At 43.6% G+C, this 13,764-nt stretch overlaps 7 non-coding genes across 7 annotated transcripts; all 7 read right to left on the bottom strand.

The window, feature by feature from the left end:
• Positions 1–411: 411 nt before the first annotated feature.
• trnak-uuu (transfer RNA lysine (anticodon UUU)) lies at positions 412–484 on the bottom strand. Its single transcript has one exon. It is a non-coding gene; the product is annotated as a tRNA-Lys (tRNA).
• Positions 485–1,017: 533 nt separating this feature from the next.
• Positions 1,018–1,090, bottom strand: trnak-uuu (transfer RNA lysine (anticodon UUU)). The gene has a single exon. It is a non-coding gene; the product is annotated as a tRNA-Lys (tRNA).
• Positions 1,091–1,635: 545 nt separating this feature from the next.
• Positions 1,636–1,708, bottom strand: trnak-uuu (transfer RNA lysine (anticodon UUU)). The gene has a single exon. It is a non-coding gene; the product is annotated as a tRNA-Lys (tRNA).
• Positions 1,709–2,247: 539 nt separating this feature from the next.
• Positions 2,248–2,320, bottom strand: trnak-uuu (transfer RNA lysine (anticodon UUU)). The gene has a single exon. It is a non-coding gene; the product is annotated as a tRNA-Lys (tRNA).
• Positions 2,321–2,853: 533 nt separating this feature from the next.
• trnak-uuu (transfer RNA lysine (anticodon UUU)) lies at positions 2,854–2,926 on the bottom strand. The gene has a single exon. It is a non-coding gene; the product is annotated as a tRNA-Lys (tRNA).
• Positions 2,927–3,459: 533 nt separating this feature from the next.
• trnak-uuu (transfer RNA lysine (anticodon UUU)) lies at positions 3,460–3,532 on the bottom strand. Its single transcript has one exon. It is a non-coding gene; the product is annotated as a tRNA-Lys (tRNA).
• A 533-nt stretch (positions 3,533–4,065) lies between these two features.
• Positions 4,066–4,138, bottom strand: trnak-uuu (transfer RNA lysine (anticodon UUU)). Its single transcript has one exon. It is a non-coding gene; the product is annotated as a tRNA-Lys (tRNA).
• Between the last annotated feature and the right edge of the window lie 9,626 nt (positions 4,139–13,764).

Below are 13,764 nucleotides of genomic sequence, written 5' to 3' on the forward strand. Positions count from 1 at the left end.
CTGATGAGATGTCTATCAGATAGGGGAATTGGCTCAAATGGTAGAGTGCTCGCATTGCATGTGAGAGGTAGCGGGATCGATGCCTGCATTCTCCAATGTCTTGCATTCTTCACAGATTTTCCTAGTAATGGACAGTGAATAAGAAATGGCCTACAGTGTGTTGGAGGACATTTGGTTCTTTGCAAATAAACTCTGCAGCTGGGAGGTTAAGCCCAATGGAACGCATTATTCATTATTAGATAGTGCGAATTCCTTTATTGGAATAGATTTTTGTAAATTGTTCAATGTGCAGTTTGCAAGAATTCTGTTTTTAAAGCTCTCTGTAAGAGAGAATTATTCACGTGGGTATGACAGGACTCATCAACCTGTGCTGAGGAATCAGTGTCAATGAAGTTAATGTAAAAAAAGTACCGCCTGAACAGGGACTTGAACCCTGGACCCTCAGATTAAAGGTCTGATGCTCTACCGGCTGAGCAATCCAGGCTTCATTGAGTTACAAATATTTGCACAAAAAAAAAGGATTTCAATTTTCCATTAAAAGTACCTGTACTAGCTACATAGAATCAAAGCCATAAGCTATGCTTGCTGTAGGGAAATGTTTTTTACCTGATGAGATGTCTATCAGATAGGGGAATTGGCTCAAATGGTAGAGTGCTCGCATTGCATGTGAGAGGTAGCGGGATCGATGCCTGCATTCTCCAATGTCTTGCATTCTTCACAGATTTTCCTAGTAATGGACAGTGAATAAGAAATGGCCTACAGTGTGTTGGAGGACATTTGGTTCTTTGCAAATAAACTCTGCAGCTGGGAGGTTAAGCCCAATGGAACGCATTATTCATTATTAGATAGTGTGAACTCCTTTATTGGAATAGATTTTTGTAAATTGTTCAATGTGCAGTTTGCAAGAATTCTGTTTTTAAAGCTCTCTGTAAGAGAGAATTATTCACGTGGGTATGACAGGACTCATCAACCTGTGCTGAGGAATCAGTGTCAATGAAGTTAATGTAAATAAAGTACCGCCTGAACAGGGACTTGAACCCTGTGCCCTCAGATTAAAGGTCTGATGCTCTACCGGCTGAGCAATCCAGGCTACATTGAGTTACAAATATTGGCACAAAAAAAAAGGATTTCAATTTTCCATTAAAAGTACCTGTACTAGCTACATAGAATCAAAGCCATAAGCTATGCTTGCTGTAGGGAAATGTTTTTTTCCTTTTTTCCTAAGATGTCTTTCAGTAAGGGGAATTAGCTCAAATGGTAGAGCGCTCGCTTAGCATGTGAGAGGTAGCGGGATCGATGCCTGCATTCTCCAATGTCTTGTGATTTTCAAAGAATTTCTATTTCCATGACTGTTAATCAGAATTGAAGTAGAGTTTGTTGGGGAACATATGGTTCTTTGCCCCAGCCGCTGCAGCTGAGAGGTTAAACAAAATGAGGCATCATTCTGCCCTTTAGACAGTGTCAATAAGTTAATCGCAACAAATACAAATAACTTGTTAAACGTGCTATTTGCAGGGTTACAAGGCTTCAAATTTTGTAAATCTCTTTAAAGAATCAAATTTACCACATAGTTTCCAGTAATCATTGACCCATGCTGAAGTAATAGTATCATTGAAGCTATCCCATTTGAAATATCGCCTGAACAGGGACTTGAACCCTGGACCCTCAGATTAAAAGTCTGATGCTCTACCGGCTGAGCTATCCAGGCATCATAGAGTTACAAATATTTGCACAAAAAAAACGGATTTCAATTTTCCATTAAAATACCTGTACCAGCTACATAGAATAAAAGCCATAAGCTATGCTAGCTGTAGGGAAATGTTTTTTTCCTTATGAGATGTCTTTCAGTAAGGGGATGTAGCTCAAATGGTAGAGCGCTCGCTTAGCATGTGAGAGGTAGCGGGATCGATGCCTGCATTCTCCAATGTCTTGTGATTTTCAAAGAATTTCTATTTCCATGACTGTTAATCAGAATTGAAGTAGAGTTTGTTGGGGAACATATGGTTCTTTGCCCCAGCCGCTGCAGCTGAGAGGTTAAACAAAATGAGGCATCATTCTGCCCTTTAGACAGTGTCAATAAGTTAATCGCAACAAATACAAATAACTTGTTAAACGTGCTATTTGCAGGGTTACAAGGCTTCAAATTTTGTAAATCTCTTTAAAGAATCAAATTTACCACATAGTTTCCAGTAATCATTGACCTATGCTGAAGTAATAGTATCATTGAAGCTATCCCATTTGAAATATCGCCTGAACAGGGACTTGAACCCTGGACCCTCAGATTAAAAGTCAGATGCTCTACCGGCTGAGCTATCCAGGCTTCATTGAGTTACAAAAATTTGCACAAAAAAAACGGATTTCAATTTTCCATTAAAAGTACCTGTGCCAGCTACATAGAATCAAAGCCATAAGCTATGCTTGCTGTAGGGAAATGTTTTTTTCCTTATGAGATGACTTTCAGAAAGGGGAATTAGCTCAAATGGTAGAGCGCTCGCTTAGCATGTGAGAGGTAGCGGGATCGATGCCTGCATTCTCCAATGTCTTGCATTCTTCACAGATTTTCCTAGTAATGGACAGTGAATAAGAAATGGCCTACAGTGTGTTGGAGGACATTTGGTTCATTGCAAATAAACTCTGCAGCTGGGAGGTTAAGCCCAATGGAACGCATTATTCATTATTAGATAGTGTGAATTCCTTTATTGGAATAGATTTTTGTAAATTGTTCAATGTGCAGTTTGCAAGAATTCTGTTTTTAAAGCTCTCTGTAAGAGAGAATTATTCACGTGGGTATGACAGGATTCATCAACCTGCGCTGAGGAATCAGTGTCAATGAAGTTAATGTAAATAAAGTACCGCCTGAACAGGGACTTGAACCCTGGACCCTTAGATTAAAAGTCAGATGCTCTACCGGCTGAGCTATCCAGGCTTCATTGAGTTACAAATATTTGCACAAAAAAAAAGGATTTACATTTTCCATTAAAAGTACCTGTACCAGCTACATAGAATCAAAGCCATAAGCTATGCTTGCTGTAGGGAAATGTTTTTTTCCTTATGAGATGACTTTCAGAAAGGGGAATTAGCTCAAATGGTAGAGCGCTCGCTTAGCATGTGAGAGGTAGCGGGATCGATGCCTGCATTCTCCAATGTCTTGCATTCTTCACAGATTTTCCTAGTAATGGACAGTGAATAAGAAATGGCCTACAGTGTGTTGGAGGACATTTGGTTCATTGCAAATAAACTCTGCAGCTGGGAGGTTAAGCCCAATGGAACGCATTATTCATTATTAGATAGTGTGAATTCCTTTATTGGAATAGATTTTTGTAAATTGTTCAATGTGCAGTTTGCAAGAATTCTGTTTTTAAAGCTCTCTGTAAGAGAGAATTATTCACGTGGGTATGACAGGATTCATCAACCTGCGCTGAGGAATCAGTGTCAATGAAGTTAATGTAAATAAAGTACCGCCTGAACAGGGACTTGAACCCTGGACCCTTAGATTAAAAGTCAGATGCTCTACCGGCTGAGCTATCCAGGCTTCATTGAGTTACAAATATTTGCACAAAAAAAAAGGATTTACATTTTCCATTAAAAGTACCTGTACCAGCTACATAGAATCAAAGCCATAAGCTATGCTTGCTGTAGGGAAATGTTTTTTACCTTATGAGTTGACTTTCAGACAGGGGAATTAGCTCAATTGGTAGAGCGCTCGCTTAGCATGTGAGAGGTAGCGGGATCGATGCCTGCATTCTCCAATGTCTTGCATTCTTCACAGATTTTCCTAGTAATGGACAGTGAATAAGAAATGGCCTACAGTGTGTTGGAGAACATTTGGTTCTTTGCAAATAAACTCTGCAGCTGGGAGGTTAAGCCCAATGGAACGCATTATTCATTATTAGATAGTGTGAATTCCTTTATTGGAATAGATTTTTGTAAATTGTTCAATGTGCAGTTTGCAAGAATTCTGTTTTTAAAGCTCTCTGTAAGAGAGAATTATTCACGTGGGTATGACAGGATTCATCAACCTGCGCTGAGGAATCAGTGTCAATGAAGTTAATGTAAATAAAGTACCGCCTGAACAGGGACTTGAACCCTGGACCCTCAGATTAAAAGTCTGATGCTCTACCGGTTGAGCAATCCAGGCTTCATTGAGTTACAAATATTTGCACAAAAAAAAAGGATTTACATTTTCCATTAAAAGTACCTGTACCAGCTACATAGAATCAAAGCCATAAGCTATGCTTCATCATCATCATCGCCTACTACCCCTTCTGGGGCTTAGGCCGCAAACAAGAGTTCTCCATGCATCTGTCGGAGATTAATCGAGATTTAAAACACTTAGACTAATTCAAGAGAGAGAGAGAGAAATGAAAACGAGGGGTCCGGAGCAAGAATTGACAAAAGACTTTATCGTGCAGAAAAACAACAACGATAACAGCCGAGTAGGATCTATAGAGTCACTGTCGTTCACAAACTGCGGCGTCTTTTTATACACACAAACAGAGCAGCTTCTCCTTGAGGTGTCTGCCTCCACTCAGTCATAAATCCATCTTAACCTGAATGGTCAGCAAATAGACAACAAATGGTCAACAAAGATAGCCCAAAACACAAGGCTGAGGTCAGCATGCCTTATCCCCGTAGCGTCCTGCTCCTTTTTAGGGGCACCATCTGTTCTGAACCCAGACACCCAGGCCCCGTGTGTTTCTCCACTATTAAACACACAGATCTCATCACAATCATGGTTCACCACAGAATATACTCCTTAATTTCTACCACACATCCCGGTCCTGGGCCAACATCTCAAGCTGTCCCCAAGTGTAGCCCATTTTCTTGGCGTCCGCCTCCAAGTCTCTACGCCAGGTGTTTCGCGGCCGACCTCTCTTTCTTTTCCCTTGGGGAGTCCACTTGAGGGACTGTCTTGTGGTGTTTGTGGCTGGTTTACGGAGAGTATGGCCTATCCATCTCCAACGTCGTTGGAGGATCTCTTCGTCCGCTGGCTTTTGGCTGGTACGTTCCCACAGTTCTTTGTTGCTGATGGTTTTAGGCCAGTGGATCTGGAGGATTCGTCGCAGGCAGGAATTGATGAATGACTGGATTTTGTTTGTTGTATTCACCGTAGTCCTCCATGTCTCAGCACCGTAGAGTAGGACTGACTTCACATTGCTGTTAAAGATCTTGATCTTTGTTGTGATGGCCAGGTCTTTTGCGCTCCAGATGTTTTTTAGTTGGAGGTACGCAACTCTGGCCTTGCCAATCCTGACTCTCACATCTGCATCTGTTCCACCCTGCTTGTTGACAATGCTGCCAAGGTAGGTGAACTCCTCAATCTCCTCCAGAGCTTCGCCTTCCAGCATGATGGGTGCAGTGTTGGCAGAGTTGACTCTCATGACTTTGCTCTTCCCTCTGTGGATGTTGAGACCAAGGCGAGCAGAGTTGGTTGCGATGGTGCTGGTCTTTTCTTGCATCTGCTGCTGGGTATGAGAGAGAAGGGCCAAGTCATCTGCAAAGTCCAGGTCTTCGAGCTGCGCCCACATTGTCCACTGTATGCCGTTTTTCCTTCCTGCTGTGGATTGCTTCGTTACCCAATCCATTGCCAGCAGGAACAAGAATGGCGATAGTAGGCACCCCTGTCTCACTCCAGTTTGTACACTGAAAGCACCGGTAGGTTGTCCCTCGTGGATCACTCTGCAGGTCATTCCCTCATAGGTGTTTCTGATGATGTTAGTTAATTTCTCTGGCACTCCGTAGTGCCTGAGAAGCTTCCAGAGGGTCTCCCTGTCCACACTATCGAAGGCCTTCTCGTAGTCGATGAAGTTGATGAATAGCGGTGAATTCCACTCGAGTGACTGTTCCAGGATGATGCGCAGTGTAGCAATCTGGTCTGTACACGATCTGTCTTTGCGGAAGCCAGCCTGCTGGTCTCTAAGCTGGGGGTCGATCACATCTTTCATCCTGTCCAGTAAGATCCTGTAGAAGACCTTTCCTGGGATGGAGAGTAGCATGATCCCCCTATAATTTCCACAGTTGCTCAGGTCCCCTTTCTTTGGCATCTTCACAAGATAGCCCTCCTTCCATTCGCATGGGATGTTTTCCTCTTCCCACATCTTCTTAAAGAGAGGGTGGAGCATCTCTCCCATGGTCTCTGCGTCCGTCTTCAGTGCCTCGGCCGGGATGCTATCTGGTCCTGCAGCCTTGCCGTTTCTAAGTTTTTTAATGGCTTTCCTGATCTCCTCCCTTCTTGGTACACTGAGGTCTATTGGCAGATCCCTGTCTGCTTGTTGGATGTGTGGTGTGTCTTGTGGGGCTGGTCTGTTGAGAAGTTCCTCAAAATGTTCCAACCATCTTTTCTTCTGTCCTTCCTCCCCCATTATTGGCTTTCCCTCTTTGTCCTTTACTGGTCTTTGAGGTTTACTGGTCTTTCCTGCCAGCTTTTTGGTGGTGTCATACAGGTCCTTCAGATTCCCATGTCTAGCTGCTTCTTCTGCTTCTAATGCAAGGGCCTCTATGTAGTTCCTCTTGTCGGTCTTCAAGCTTTTTTTCACGTTCTTATTTGCTTCCCTGTACTCTGTTTGTGCCTTTACTTTCTCTGCTCTTGTACGACTGCTGTTAAGAGCTGCCTTCTTTTCTTTCCTCTCCTTCACCTTCTTTATTGACTCTGCTGATATCCAAGCCTTGTGGTTATCTTTCTGTGGTCCCAGTGCTACATTGCAGGTTGTAATTACCGTTTCCTTTACCACCTTCCACATCCCATCTATGTTTCTTTCCTCACCTTCTTTATCTAGCTCTTGCAGGGCATGAAACTTGTTCTTTAGCTCGATCTTGAATTTTTCTGCTGCTGCTGGATCTCTTAAAAGTGCTGTGTTGAATTTCTTTCTCTGGTTCTTCTCACCTGTCCAGTTTCTCCTCAACTTTAATTGGACTTTGGCAACGAGAAGATGATGGTCTGATGCTACGTCAGCTCCTCTTCTGACTCGTACATCTAAGAGGGACCTCCTAAACTTTTTGGTGACACATACATGGTCTATTTGGTTCTCAGTGGAGAGGTCCGGTGATACCCATGTGGCTTTGTGTACTCGCCTGTGGGGGAAGACACTTCCTCCGATGACAAGGTTGTTATTTGCACATAGTTCTGCGAATCTCTCTCCATTTTCGTTCATCTCGCCTAGACCATGCTGCCCCATTATCCTCTCATAGCCTCTGTTGTTACTTCCTATTTTTGCATTAAGGTCTCCCATTAAGATGGTAATATCTCTTTCTGAGTATCTCTGGATGATGGTCTGTATTCTGCTATAGAATTCGTCCTTGCTCTCTTCGTCACTATCGTTGGTTGGGGCATAGCATTGAATGATGTTCATGTTTATTCTTTCCTTCTTTGTTTTGAATGTAGCTGCTATTGCTCTCGAGCCATGTGCCTCCCATCCCATGAGTGCTCCCTGAGCAGCCTTGGACAGCATCAAAGCGACTCCCTGGGTGTGGTGTGCATTGTCCTCCTCATGGCCTGAGTACAGCAGCAGCTCTCCTGTGGTAAGCCTCTTCCGTCCAGAACCCGTCCATCTTGATTCACTAATTCCGAGTATGGCAAGGTTGTACTTGTTCATCTCGGTGGCAACTTGTGCGGTCTTTCCAGCTTCGAACATGGTCCTTACGTTCCATGTACCGATGGTGGTTGTAACACCGGTTGAGAGGATGGTTTTCGGCAGAGTGGCTTCCAGGTGCTTCTGGCTTTCACCACCCTGCGTCATAAATCCTTCTGACGAAGGTCCATCTTCACTCCGGGGCGGGATATCTTGGTTTACTCTTGTTTGCGTTTCTGTAACAGGTATTGTTTTATGGGGTGGGGTTGTTAGCCCCACACCTAACCCCCAACCTGGAGGACCAGGTGTTGCCTTTAGTCGGACCTCTACCCTAAAACCTGCCCGGCTTGGTAAGACCTGCCAGGGGTATTACCCCCGCCGGTATAGCCTCCAGGGTCACGGAAGTACACAAGCCTCCCCACCACGGCAAGGTAACAACACAGAGGAGAGGATAAGCTATGCTTGCTGTAGGGAAATGTTTTTTTACCTTATGAGATGACTTTCAGCAAGGGGAATTAGCTCAAATGGTAGAGCGCTCGCTTAGCATGTGAGAGGTAGCGGGATCGATGCCTGCATTCTCCAATGTCTTGCATTCTTCACAGATTTTCCTAGTAATGGACAGTGAATAAGAAATGGCCTACAGTGTGTTGGAGAACATTTGGTTCTTTGCAAATAAACTCTGCAGCTGGGAGGTTAAGCCCAATGGAACGCATTATTCATTATTAGATAGTGTGAATTCCTTTATTGGAATAGATTTTTGTAAATTGTTCAATGTGCAGTTTGCAAGAATTCTGTTTTCAAAGCTCTCTGTAAGAGACAATTATTCACGTGAGTAGTTGATATTACATGCTCTTTGGGTCCATTTCTATCAGAACTCACTTCCGGTTGGGGAGGGGGGTGGAGGGGGGATCCCTATTCACAGAGGCACTTCCTGTTGGGGAGGGGGTTTAGTGGGGGATCCCTATTCACAGAGGCACTTCCTGTTGGGGAGGGGGTTTAGTGGAGGATCCCTATTCACAGGGGCACTTCCTGTTTATGTTTTATGACGGGTCATAAACATAGTTTAAAAAGGGGGCGACGGCTGCTGTAGGGTCCCCGCATTCATCAAGTCGTCTGCAGTGTTCTTTTCATTCAACATGGACTGCTCATCAGAAGAAACCCACCGATCAGATAGTGCTATTTGGTTGTATAGGGACCCTCGTCCCCTGTCACCACTGGCTTCTCCCGCCATGGACGACTCTGTGTCGAGCAATGAGGACATTGAAAACCAGATGCCTGATGGTATGTCCGACTTTAGTACGCCTGTGTCTAACTATGTCAATAGTTGTGGAGATGCGGTACTGCTTAATGCTCCACTCAAAAGAACGAGGCCTGTTTTAGGCTTGAGAGACCGGAGTGTCGGGGATTCATTCACCCACGTTGGCGAATACGGCTTGGAGTATGTAATATCATGGGTCGATGGCTATGTTATCTTGAATGTTAAAGATTGTGCTACAGAGTGGCGGTTGAACGTTCACGAGTGGAATTTTTTCTTGGAGAATTTATGCCCCATGCTAGACGGTGACGAGGGTACATGGCATGGGGGAGCCCATGTATTCCATTGGACCTTTCAGTATGAAACGAGGATTCATCGCATGGAATGGACCTTTCAGTATGAATCGAGGATTCATCGCATGGATGCAAACTATCATTCGAAGAAGAGACCACAGGATTTCATTTTTTTCAGACGCGGTGTTGATACAGACGAGCTACCACAGTGCTATGATATGCATTGCATCGGTAGCTCTCCTCTACGCACCAGTGTTTTAGAAGCTGCTGATTATTTTGATAATGTCTTTTTCATGCAGTGGGCTGATCTGTCTGCACTACGTGGAATTTTTGCAGAGATTGATTCTCTGGCTAAGACGAATGAAGCACCATGGAGCACAACTGATGATGAATGCCGAATGTGCCTGTTTGAGTCGTCTGTGTTTGATGAGGGGGTACATGGTGTGTTTGAGTATGTTTAGGGTTATGCTAGCATTAGAAAATGTCAGCAATGTATAAGAAGGTGGGGGTACATGCTAGTAGTATTAAGTGTGTTTTATTTTCCTTTTTAAATGTGTTTTTGATAGGCTATACCTTATATTAATATGTGTGTGTGGTGTGTGTTTTTATTTTCATATTCTAATGGTATATTTTTGATACGCTATGCAGCACAGGTCAATGGTGAACATGTGCAAAGTGGGGGTGTGGCTATGGAGACTGCTGATTTAAAGGCTGTACAACCCGGACCCCACTGGCTTCAAGAGTATGCCATCTACCTGACCGGATTGAATCTGACCTTCCTACACATCGGAGAGGACAGTGAGCTGGAGGTGGACACTTCTATGGGAGATGACGGATGGCCTGTATCAATACAGAACCGTTTAAACCCTGCATCGTTGGCTGTTCTGCGATTTACCACGGGGCTCTGTGTGGTCGCCATCATCAGCCATCAGAAGCAAGCGGCCTGCTGGGGATGCCAATGTGATTGCCCAAGTCAACGACGCCATTCATGCATGCAGGGAGCGACACATCATCACTACGAATCCCACTACCATGACATTTGTGTTATCCTGGACAGACGCCCCTTCCTGTTACTTTTAGAAACTGTTTTAAAGAAGACTACAGGGTTGACTGTGTCCCCAGGAAAAATCTATGGTGTGGTCGAATCTTTTCTGTGTGATTTAATATGCAATACCTATGATACCGAAAAACTGGGTTTAATGACCACCGAAGGTGTGTCCGATGAACATCTGCTTCTGATATATGAGGCCATACAAATGTGGCGTCCTACATTGTCACTAGGCAAACCAAAACCTGCTGACGGGTGGCGTTTATAATGGGGATTTTGTTTTCTTATGCGTATGATGCGGATAGCAAGTCTGTATCAGATAGACTAGCTGTTTTGATGCATGCTGCCATAGAAAATGATACGTATGTCCAACATAATGCTTATATCAAATGCACGTATAAGGGTTGGAATGATCTGGTCATGAAATTCTTGTGTGATAAACCTACTGATCAAATGTTAGCTGAAATATTTACCCATTTCCCGGATGGTGACTGTTTTAACGTCGGACATGTCATGTGTATATGTGCATTTGTATCGGATGTCTTGAAGTTGAATAATGTCTCAAACGCCGAGGGTATTAGAACTGCTAGAATGATGGCTTGTAAAATGGTGCATAAAAATAATACTGTCTGTAAGCTTTATTTGAGAATTGTTTTGAGCGGACAGACATTTTAAATAAAAGGATGGATAACTCTGAGCATTGTTTCAGTATTCGTTTTTGTCACAGGCATACGACATGGATAAACAGCTGCATAAGACTTATTATGATCCCTCCGGACCAGGGGGTTACGGCGGCATCAATAAACTAAGAACGGCCCTCGAGCATAGTGAGGGTGCAGCGCCTCCACTAAAATATACCAAGAAATGGCTGCTGAAGCAGGATCCCTACACCCTGCATGTACCTGCACCGATACATTTCCGCAGAAATAGAGTATTGGTTAGTGGGATAGATAGACAGTTCCAGGCTGATTTAGTGGATACGTCAGAGTATGCATCCGAAAATGATGGTGTGCATTTTCTGTTGACATGCATCGATTTATTCTCAAAACATGCATGGGTTCGTCCGTTACCAACCAAGAGGGCTATCGACGTCGCTAAAGCTTTTGATGATATTCTTGGTGAAGGGCGTACCCCCGATAAACTGCAGACTGACGCTGGCAAAGAATTTTATAACAAGATCTTTCAGCGTTTGATGGAGCGGTACAATGTCAAACATTTCTCTACATCTAATGAGACCAAGCACAGGATAATCTATTTCTAGGACAAATACCCAAGATGGTTATTATAGGTTTTGTGAATAACGAAGCATTCACAGGGAGCTATGCCAGGAATCCTTTCAGCTTCCAGCATTTCGGCATGGAGTTCTTATCCCTATATTGCGACGGTCAAGCATACCCCTCTAAACCCTTTCAGCCTGACTTTAGAAATGGTCTCTATACACGAGAATATTTCCAGCTCATTCAGGCTACAGGTCGACAGCTCAAAGATAGAGAAATAGCCATTAATCATAAGGAATTCGGGGACGGGTATGCATTATTTTGTTTCAACCTTGAGGCAGATGAGGGCTGTGGACAACATGTATCGCTAGTCAGAACAGGGAATGTGAGGCTAGAGGCACGATTCAGAGCAGCATTGGCTACAACGGTCAATTTGATATGCTATGCAGTTTATGATTCTGTTATAGAAATATCAAATAGACGGCAGGTGCTATTGGACTATTACTGAAAAAGGTGGTGCGATATGAATACTATAGAGCTAACAGCTGTGTGTCAGAAAATGGCACACCAGGCATATTTTCTTGGTGCGTTACCGTGTAATCACCTACCCCGGGAAATTCATCAGAGGCCTGCAATGGTGGTGGTCAACACCGAACCTTCACACATGTCCGGGGCACATTGGCTGGCTGTATATATTACGGCTGAGAGCCAGGGCTTCTTTTTCGACTCCTACGGCAACCCTCCCTCATACTCTGAGTTTCCTGAGACCATACAGCGTTTTCTCGATCAGCACTGTATAGACGTTGTTCATTCTACACAACAGGTCCAGGATCCGTCAAGTACAGCATGCGGGCAGCATTGTGTTTTTTTCTTGTTTAATATGCAAAAAGGGGTATCCTATCAAAAGTTTTTGAAAATGTATGGAGATAATTTACCCCGTAATGATGAAAAGGTTTATGACTTTGTTAACCGTGTACAACCTAATGTCTGTAATGAACATGATATGATGTGTGTGCAGTCATGTGTATGCGGATGTAACATGTAGCATGTGTTGTTGTTGTTGTTATGGTTGTTTTCTGTATTGATAATAAAAATACAATAATTTGATCACAGTTTAGTCGTACTGTTTTCTTTTATTTTTACGGATAACACATACATTTAGATACATAATTTAAAATGGTATCCACTCGGTCATATGCATTCCAGGGGAAGTAATAGATGACAATGGCTGCTTGCGCTTCCTCCTTTTAACAGACGAGACAGGCATAGATGCCGTCGCATTGTCGTCCGTAGTGACGGGGCTATGCTTATACATGTCTACAGTTTGTCTGAGCTGTTTATTAGGGATAGCCGATAGTGGTATATTATTACTGGCTAAAGATTTCAGAAATACATTCCATCCCTGTGGTCTGACAGATTCGACAACATGATAAGGGGCGGTAACATTCTTTAACAGATCAAACATATGGGACCCCTTAATAGTTTCGCCTTGTAATATGATCTCCCCCTTGTCCGTCCATGAAACATTTTTAGATTTCTTTAAAGAGTCCAGGATATGTCTGGTATTGCTCTTGCTTCTGACGGGTATATGTTTCATTATATCCTTATAAATATGATCGCCGGTGCCATCATCGCCATCAACACCATGCGGTGCCGCCATATGTGTATGAACTGGGTCCCCCTCAGCAAGTGACAGAGTTAATTCTCCATGCTCGTGCTGCCCTTGCTTTACCATGGATAGATAGCGCTGCAGGACCGCTCCGTACCTAGCAGCTTTTTCATATAGGTCTGTATCAGGAGTGTTCAACACCATCGCAATTGCCTTATCCAGCTCATTTTCAGCAGTCTGTCTAACAGAATCCCTGGGTTGGGTATGCTTTAAGGCATCGAGTTGATGTTGAGGAACTAGATACATCTTATGCGTATGATCCATTTATAATCACCCTCCTCTTGAGAACAGGCTTGTAAACAACGGTATGGCCACAGACAGCAGGGGTAGGAGGAATCCACCGGTCTGATTGATTAGTCTTTTCTTTCTAGATATTAGTAAATTTTTATTGGCGAGTATTCTGAGGTCCTTCTTTCGTCTACGCAATTTCGTATGCTGGCGTGGAGTCAGAGGTATTTTGCCTTGTAAAATGTTCAAGGCTATTTCACACAGTGAGTTGATAAAGTCGGCGTTGGCTGTCCTGAGGATAACTTTACGATGGGCCGGAGGGGCGTTATATAGCTGCTTAAGACGCTCACGATTTCTACTTATACGTGCGGACATGGTCTTTAGGGCTAATCACTTTGGCTCTCTGAGTGTATACAACATGCCGGTCTGACAATATAGCTGTTCTAAGTCTCATGTTGTCAGGGGTCATGGCTTTAAAGTCTACAA

This window comes from Gadus macrocephalus, chromosome 17, assembly GCF_031168955.1.
Source record: "Gadus macrocephalus chromosome 17, ASM3116895v1".
Taxonomy (NCBI): domain Eukaryota; kingdom Metazoa; phylum Chordata; class Actinopteri; order Gadiformes; family Gadidae; genus Gadus; species Gadus macrocephalus.